Below are 9,879 nucleotides of genomic sequence, written 5' to 3'. Positions count from 1 at the left end.
TGCACCTTTGATGACCTCTAGATAGATATGGGTGGGGACAAATTCCCTTTCCTTCCTTATTTGCTTGAGACTAGGTTGGGACTTTTCAAAATGGACACTGCAAGGCAGGCAAAGCACAGGAACCTTATCCTTAGATAACCTGAGTCCAGCCACAGGTGGGGTGGGCTGGCTGGGTGGCCCACAGGTGGACCAGACTACTCAGTCCTCTGCTCGAGGAGGAATCTGGTTGACTGTGCTTCCTGGACTTCCGGGCTCCACAGACCTTCCTAGAGCTGACTGCCTGATCTCTGCAAGGGGAGTGCAGTGTAATGGACAAGGCGTGTGTGGGCTCTGAAGTCAGTTCCTGCCCTTCCTGCTGTGTGACGTTAAAAAAAATAATTATTCACTTATTTTACTTGTGGCAAAATATACATAACATAAAAAATCATTTTATCTATTTTAAGTGGACAATTCTTTTACATTAAGGACATTGACAATATGGTGTAATTTTCACCACCATCCATTTCCAGACTATTTCCATCATCCCAAACCCAAACTCATAATCATTTAGCAATAACTCCCCATTTCTCCTCCCCCTCCACCCCTGGGAACCACTGTTCTGCTTTCTGTCTCCATGAACTTGCTTATTCTAAGGATTTCACAGAAAAGCAACCATACAATATCTGTCCTTTTGTACCAGGCTTATTTCACTCAACATGATGTCTTCAAAGTGTGTGCATGTTGTAGCAAGTACCAGCACTTCACTTCTTTTTTACAAATGAAAAAATATTCCATTGTATGGATATCCCATTTTTTACCACATTTTGTTTATCCATTCATCTATTGATGGACACTTGAGTTGCTTCCCCCTTTTGGCTATTGTGAATAACACCACGATGAATATTGGTGTATAAATACCTATCTGAGTCCCTGCTTTCAATGCTTTGGGTTATATACCTAAGAGTGTAATTGCTGGGCCATATGGTAATACTATATTTAACTTTCTGAGGAACTGCCAAACTGTTTCCACAGTGGCTGCACCATTTCTACATTCCCACCAATAATGTGTGGAAGGTTCCTATTTCTCTACATCCTCTCTAACACCTTATTCTCAGTTTTTTTTTAGTAATAGTCATCCTAGTGGGTATGAAGTGGTATCTCATTGTAGTTTTAATTTGCATTTCTCTAATGGCTAATGATGTTGAGCATCTTTTTATGTGCTTATTGGCTATTTGAATATCTTCTTTAGAGAAATGTGTATTCAAATCCTGGACCTTTTTTTTTTCTGTAAAGAAGCAAAGTTTATCTGATAAAACAACTGCCAACAAACCATGGGTAAACACTGGTATGGGGAAATTCAACCATATGTTGAGTGTCCCTTGATCACTTAAGGAAGCTCCCTATTTTTTACTTCTTCCACTCCAAAAGAGTGATAAAAATCCCCTGGTTATTATTATTATCTTTACATTCATAGAGTCAGGGGACTGCCTCTGAAGTTCCTTCAGAATTTGGATGAGCAGGTGATGGATGGTGACCAGATTTTTTTTGTTTTTTGATGTTAGAGTATTTTATTTATAAGTGTTTGTGTTTCTTTTTTTTAATTCAATTTTATTGAGATATATTCACATACCATACAGTCATCCAAAGTGTACAGTTGTTCACAGTACCATCATATAGTTGTGCATTCATCACCCCAATCTATTTTTTTAACATTTTCTTTGTACCAGAAAAAGTGAAAATAAGAATAAAAAATAGAAGTAAAAAAGAACACCCAAATCATCCCCCCCACCCTATTTTTCATTTCGTCTTTTGTCCCCATTTTTCTACTCATCCATCCACACACTGGATAAAAGGACTGTGATCCACTAGGCTTTCACAATCACACTGTCACCCCTTGTAAGCTACATTGTTATAACAATCGTCTTCAGGAGTCAAGGCTACTGGGTTGAAGTTTGATAGTTTCAGGTATTTATTTCTAGCGATTCCAATGCATTAAAATCTAAAAAGGGTTATCTATATAGTGCATAAGAATGCCCACCAGAGTGACCTCTCGACTCCATTTGGAATCTCTCAGCCACTGAAACTTTGTTTCGTTTCATTTTCATCCCCCTTTTGGTCAAGAAGATGTTCTCAATCCCATGGTGTCGGGTCCAGATTCAGCCCCTGGAGTCATATCCCACGTTGCAAGGGAGATTTACACCCCTGGGAGTCAGATCCCACGTAGGGGGGAGGGCAGTGAGTTCACCTGCCGAGTTGGCTTAGCTAGAGAGAGAGGGCCACATCTGAGCCACAAAGAGGTACTCGGGGAGACAGGTTTATCCTCTCCTTTGCAGTAACGAGACTCACAAGGGCAAGTCCCGTGATAGAGGGCTCGGCACATCAAACCGTCAGTTCTCACTGTTTGTGAGAACATCAGCAACAATCCAGGTGAGGAAGTCCAACACCTCTGCATTTTCCCCCAGCTCCTCAGGGGGGCCCTGTATACGTGTTTTTATTCTCTGCCCAAATTACTTTGGGATTTGTCGCTATTTCACACTAACCTATGCAAAGCAAACCTACCAGGTCTCACTTCCTGTTAAAAGTTCTATGTAATTATAGTATTTGAACAAGCTGTATGAGTTAAATTGTTTAGGAAATACAGATCTTGCACCAACTAAACATCTCTTCCCTTGGTCTCACATGGAATTTGAGGTTTTAAAATGCAGTCAGTATCATCCTTTATCTTTTGGCCCAATTTGCCCTAGTCCTAGCCACATCTGCTTCATTATATTTCTAGTTGAAGTCTGGACTCTTTTTCAGCTTTTTTAACAGTTGCTATATGTTTTAATACTGACATTCATATCTACTGAGTTCTAGCTCTGAGTTTCAGGTGTGGTGACCATATTTTGTTCTGTGTTTGTTGAGGTATGATTTCCAACTGAAGCCTCAGTCACCCTCTATACACACAAAGTGCTTTCCTCCAGAGTGGAATCTTTGGAGTCTAAAGAGACTTGACTTATGCCTAAAGCCTTTCCCACACTCCTGGCACACATATGGCTTCATACCTGGATGTGTACTCTGGACCATTTTTTAGTTGGGTTGCTTGTGTTTTTGTGGTTGAGTTGTAGGAGTGCTTTTTATATTCTGAATATTAAACCTTTACCAGATATATGGTTTCCAAATATGTCCTCCCATTGTGTCAACTGTCTTTTCACTTTCTTGATTATGTACTTCTCTCCCGCATTGAATGGATCTGGTACCCTTGTTGAAAATCACCTAGTCAGAGATATGTAGATTTATGTCTGGACTCTCACTTCTATTCCATTGGTCTATATGTCTATCCATATGCCAATACTAACTTTTAATTATTGTAGCTTTGTGGTAAATTTTGAAATCAGGAAGTATGAGTCTTTTTCAAGGTTGTTGAAAAACAACTTTTGGCTATTCGGGATCCTTTGCAATTCCATATGAATTTGAGGATCAGCTTTTCCATTTCTGCAAAAATGGCTGCTGGAATTCTGATAGGGATTGCATTGAATTTGTGCATTGCTTTAGGCAGTATTGACATTTTTTTCCCCAATTTTATCAAGATATATTCACACACCATTCTAACCATCTGAAATACACAGTTGCTCACTCACCGTATCATCACGTAGTTGTACATATATCCCCATGATAAATTTTAGAACATTTTCATTATTCCAGAAAAGAAATGAGAATGAAAAATAAAACCCAAATCTTCCCATATTCCTCATCCCCCCATTATAGTTGACTCATAGTATTAGCCTGGTACATTTGTTACTGTTGATGAAAGAATATTAAAATATTACTGTTAACTCTAGTCCATAGTTTGCAACTGGTACTTTTTATCCCATATACCCCTCTATTATTAACTCCTTGTAGTAATGTCACACATTTGTTCTAGTTCATGAAATAACTTTTTTAGATACCTTTTGTATTTTTACGGTTAATCACAGTCGCAGTCCACCACAAGATTCACTGTGTTATACATTCCCATGTTTTAACCTCCAACTTTCCTTCTGGTGACATACATGATTCTAAACTTCCCCTTTCCATCACATTCACACACCATTGGTACTATTAATTATTCTCACAATAATGTGCTACCATCACCTCTATCCATTTCCAAACACTTAAATTCAACCTAGTTAAACGTTCTGCCCATATTAAGCAACCACTCTTCATTCTTTAGGCTCAGTCTATATCCTGGTAACCTATGTCATTATTTTATGTCTATGAATTTACATATTATAATTAGTTCATATCAGTGAGATCATACAATATTTGTCTTTTTGTGTCTGACTTATTTCACTTAAGTATTAACATTTTAACAATATTAAGTCTTCCAATCCATGAACATGGGATGTCTTTCCATTTATTTAGGTCTTCTTTAATTTCTTTCAACAATGTTTTTTAGTTTTCAGTGTACAAGTCTTTCACCTCCTTGGTTAAATTTATTCCTAGGTATTTTATTCTTTTAGATAATATTGTAAATGGAATTGTTTTCTTGATTTCCTTTTCAGATTGTGTAGTACTGGTTTATAGAAACTCAACTGACTTCTGTGTGTTTATCATGTGTCCTGGAAATTTGTTGAATTCATTTATTAGTTCTAGTAGTTTTCTTATGGATTCTTTAGGATTTTCTCAGGGTCATGTCACCTGTGAATAGGGATAATTTGACCTCTTCCTTTCCAATTTGGATGACTTTTGTTTTTCTCTTGTCTGATTGCTCTGGCTAGATTTTCAGAACAACGTTAAATAACACTGGTGACAATAGGCATCCTTGCCTTGTTCCTGATCTTAGGGAGAAAACATTCAGTTTTTCACCATTGAATGTTTGCTGTGGGTTTTTCATAAATGCCCCTTTTCATGTTGAGAAAATTCCCTTCTATTCCTAGTTTTCTGAATGTTTTTTTTCACAAAAGGATGTTGGATTTTGTCAAATGCCTTTTCTGTATCAATTAAGATGGATGATCAAGTGTTTTTTTCCTTCATTCTATTAATGTGATGTGTTACATTGATTTTCTCATGTTGAACTGTCCTTGTATTCCTGCAAAAAATCCCACTTGGTCATGGTGTATAATCCTTTTAATATGCCATTGGATTCAGTTTGCCAGTATTTTGTTGAGGATTTTTTTCTATACTTATAAGGAATATTGGTCTGTAATTTTCTTATGATATCTTTATCTGGCTTTGGTCTCAGGGTAATGCTGTCCTCATAAAATGACTTAGGAGGTAATCCCTCCTCTTCTACATGCTGTGTGACTTTCAGCCAGTTATTTAACCCCTTTGAGCCTCAGTTTCATCATGTAATAATTAGGGATAACTGCCTTATGGGGGTTGTTGTAAGATTCTTATATGGGAAACATTTAGTGTAGAGTTTTGCCTGCTCTATCTCATTCAGTTTTCACAAGCCACCCCATGAAGTGGGTGTGTGATGTCCGAGGCACAGAGGAGTAAGGACTTCAGTGGTAAGTGGTATTCAAACCTGGGCTTTTGGTGTCCAAAGTGACCATTTTAACCACTGAGCTCAGCGATGGCCATTCACAATCCCATGAATATTTATTGAGCACGTACTCTGATCCAGGCCCTAAGATGTTAAGGACAGCGGAAAGGAGGCCGATGCAGTTCCTTCCCTTGCGGGAGTTTCAAGGGGACGTGACTGACAAGTCAGAGCTGGGTGATTGGGGGCAGGGGCTGTGCAGGGAGCTATGAGCATATAGGACAGGGTGTGAAGGCTTCCCTCTGGGTAGGACAGGGGCCCCCAGCAGCAAGGACTCCCTTGGGAAAGCTCTGAGGTACAGAAGAGTGTCTAAAGCTGGTGGGGGAGTCATCTCATTTCCAGCTGGAACGATGCTGGCCTGTTGAGTCCTCCTGGCTGAATGAACCCCTTCAGGAGCTGCTCCTGCCCCCCTCCAGTTCTTGGATCCCTCCCCCCTCCCACTGACACACGCACACAAACACACACAATGTGGGCATGTGCCACTGCTGCTCCAGGCTGCAAACCCCTGTGCCACCTGCACAAACCCCTCGGGGTTTTCCCAGAGATTCTGAGCTGGTGGCTCCTGATCCCGGCCTGCATGTCTGGCCCTGGGCTAAGTGCTTAAAAGCATGTCTCACCTCACCTTCACAGATGCAGCCGACTATTGTCCCTATTTCATAAAGGAGGAAACCAAATCTCAGGTATGTCAAGGCACTGGCCAGTCAGTGAAGGCGCTGGGTCTCTTTCTGTTGATGCTCACACCCACGCAGCTTCTCTGAGGCCCGACCTGACAGTCCTGGGCTGTCCCTGATCTGCTGTCCTGGGAACCCCATCCTGTCCTTCAGAACCCCTCTCTCCTGGACTAGCCCCAGACTCTGGCTATGTCTGAGGGGCACCTTGTCCCACTGCCCAGTTTCTTTCAGGAAGGCAGGGCCAATTCACACAAAGCTGATAGTAATGAGAATTCTGGCTGAAACGTTGGATCACTGTGTCAGCGTGCAAGCAGGGCTTTACATGTCCCATTCATGGAGTCCCTACAGCAAGTCAAGACCTTGGGCATCACTGTTCTCATTTTAGGGATGAGAAGACTGGGGCTTGGAGGACTTAGTGGCTGCCCCGGGTTTCCAGCTCCTGCTGGCTGAGCAGCCAACTTCTCTGGTTGTTCAGGTTGCTCAGATGTTTCCCAAGAGGCCCTCTCTGAATTCTCTGAGTTGCTGCTGAGAAACTCCTCCCCCACATGAGCCATTCCCTACCCCACCCTTTCTGCTTGATGCTTTCATGGCACTCATGATCTGAAATTTTTTTATCAATTGACTTGTTTACTTGGTTATTGTCTGCTCCTCTCACTAGCAAGTAAGCTTTGTGAGATCAGGAAAGAGACTATAGTAATCATCATTGAGCCCCCAGTACATGAAGCAGTGGCTGGTTCAGAGTAGACAGGTGTCCAGTAAATATTTGTTGAATGAATGAATGAAATGAATGAATAAAAGTGAGTTCCCTGTCCCTGGAGTTCTCCTAGGAAAAGGTGGATGACAGGTGCCAGATGGAGCCCTGTGTGCCAAGTCATTCCTCTCCAACCAATGCAGGAGCTCCGGGGCTGCATGAGGAGTTACTCTGGCAGGGACTTCCCAGAGTCTCCAGCTCTGAGGTTTTGTGGTTCTGTGGTTCACTCCCAAGCTTAGATGGCACTTTTGACGAGACAGGGCAGACTGCGTGGACTTGGCATTGGGCAGGTTGAGGTTGAAGGATGTTCCCAAGGGCAGAGAGGCAGAGCAGCAAAGAGAGAGACCAAGTGGGGGCTCAGGGGAGAGTGTCCCCTTTCCTGGGGCCTGTGTGCTGAGGAGGTGTCTGTGGAAAGGCCAGTTCCCCGCCAGAGCCCAGGGTCGTTCCAGCTGGGCCATGTTGCCCCAGGCCCACCCCTGCCCCGGCTCTGGTCTCTATGACTGAGAAAGCAGGCAAAGACCTTCCCTTACCCAGCCTGGGCTCTGTCCACTCTCACCACCTACTTCCCAGGCTCCTTCCCCAACCACCCTGTAAGGCCTGCCTTGGAGGCAGGAGACTCTGAGGAGGAAGTCAGCAGTGGAGAGTCTAGACAGATGATAATGAAGACCTCCAGAAGCCCCTTCCTCCTGTCCCTGACTTTTTGCTGTCTGCCCTGCTTTTTTCCCCCTGCCTTTGATAACCTTCAGATGTCACCTGCCATCACAGGAGAAGGGTCCAAGTGCCCATCAAGATACTCGAGGCCCTCCTGGAAGCAGTCATCCCACCTTGCTGCCTTCTCTCCATGCCACTGAGGCCTCCCTCTGGAGCCTTTCTCCCCATTTCCCCACCTCCACTCCTCTCATCCACCAAGACCCAGCTCTTCTGAGAAGCTTATTATGCACCTTGTTGTTTCAGGGCCACTTTTCATGTTGGATTCCACATTTGCCTTCTCTGCAACATTGGCCAGGAGGGCTTCACAGATCGGGGCAAACCCATCCACAGCCATCTTCCCAGTGCCCGCCCAACCCACAGGAGGCACACAATTTTACTGAGCACCTACTATGTGCCAAGCATTGTTCTCTCCGGGTGCTAGAGACAGAATGGTAGGCTGATCAATTCCCTGCCCTTGGGGAATTTATATTCTAGTTAGGAAGACAGACAAATGAACAAATGTACAGTAAAATTTATCAGGCTGAGATAAAATCTATGGGAAAAAAATAAAGACAGGCATGATGGAGGGGTGCTATTTTAGAGGGGCTAGTCAGGGTGACATTTGAGCAGAGACTTGAGTGAATTGAGAGTCAGCCAGGAAAGAGCCGGGAGAAGAACATTCCCAGCAGAGTGAGCAGTGTGTGCTAAGGCTCTGAGGTAGAAACACATTCTGGGAATGGTGAGGAGGAGGTTGGCATGTGTTGAGTGCTGGAGAGAGTGGTGGGAATGAGAGGAGAGGTAGCCAGGCTAGAGCACGTAGGGCCTTGTGACCATGGTAGTAGAACTTTGTATTTTGTTCCAAGTGGAACTGGGACTGGTGTGCTGGAGTAGCTCAAGCTGACTTGTGAAAACCGATTGTGCACATATCTGTCCCACTCCACGTTCAATGATGTCACATTGGCAGCTTGAAATTGGCCAAGGTGGGAGTATTTATACCAAAGAAATCAGCAAATGCTACAAATTAACTCCTCCACCTCCATGAGTTTTAGATATTTAACTACTGGGAAGTTTTGAGTCACAAAGTGTCATGATCTGACTTAAGCACTGTAAACTGTCAGAGAATGGAGAGAAGGAGAACAGGCAGTAGGAGGTCAAGAGAGAACCAGGAAGACCAGTTAGGAGGTCGGTGCAGTAGTCCATGTGAGAGGTGATGCTGCTGCACCAGGGGAGCACAAAGGTGATGATGGTGAGAAGTGGGGGTTTGGAATCTACTCTGAAGGACAGCTTGAGAGAACTGCTGATGGATTGGATTTGGGTTTATGAGAAAAGGATTCAAGATGGTTCTGAAGTGTTTGGCCTGGGCAACTTGCTGGATGGTGGAGCCAATTGGAAAGGGAAAATCTTGGGGAGGAGCAGGGATTGGGAGTAGCTCTCAGGGGTTTGTTCTCAGATGCCCAATACCCAAAGGGAGAGGTCACACAGGTGGGGGGACCCTAAGCTGGCATTCAGGGTAGAGGTCCCAGCTGGAGAGTTGGGGGTTGTCAGTGAATTGAGGTCCAGGAGGGGGTGGCAGGGAGGGAAAAAGGGACTGAGGCCTGAGGCCTGGGACTCCCAGCATTTAGAGGGATGGGAAGTATCCAGCAAAGGAGACCAAGGAGATGTGAACCAGAAGGGTGAAAATGAATTGCCCCCTCCTGACCCATTAATGTTCTTTGCTTTTTATTTTTTAAACTAAGCATGAAGAGGGTGTATAGAGGAAGGACAATGGGGTTTGTGCCTGTGCAGCTCCCTTTTCTCTGGTACAGAATCCCTCTTACCTATGGGGAACCCATTAGAAGGGGTGAAGTTGGGGCTAACTGACCCCCCAGTCATAGGGATGGACACATGCCCCAGACTTGTCCAATCAGAGGGCCCCTACCCATCCTTCCACTGTGATTAGTTCAGGGATGATCATGTGACCCAGGCTGTGCCAATGAGAGCCTGGTACTTTCTGATGGAGCTGAGGAGAAGAATGCTCCTTCTGCCAGGGCTGCTAAGATGGGGAGATGTTTGACTGGGATGCCAGTGGCAGGACTGGCTTCAAACTGTGTGGGGTCCAGTGAAAAATGAAAATGTGGGACCCCTTGTTCAAACATCAGGAAAAAGTGCTATTAAAGGTACATAAAGGAGAATTGTGGGGAAATGGCAGGATAAGAAGCCCCAGAAATCAGTCCCTTCACCAAAACGACTGTTGAACTGGCAGGAACTCTCTAAATCAATTATTTTGAACTCTGATATCTAGTGGA

This window comes from Choloepus didactylus, chromosome 10 (assembly GCF_015220235.1).
Source record: "Choloepus didactylus isolate mChoDid1 chromosome 10, mChoDid1.pri, whole genome shotgun sequence".
Taxonomy (NCBI): Eukaryota; Metazoa; Chordata; class Mammalia; order Pilosa; family Megalonychidae; genus Choloepus; species Choloepus didactylus.
The sequence above is the reverse complement of the archived record's forward strand: the minus strand, read 5'-3'. Positions refer to the sequence as shown.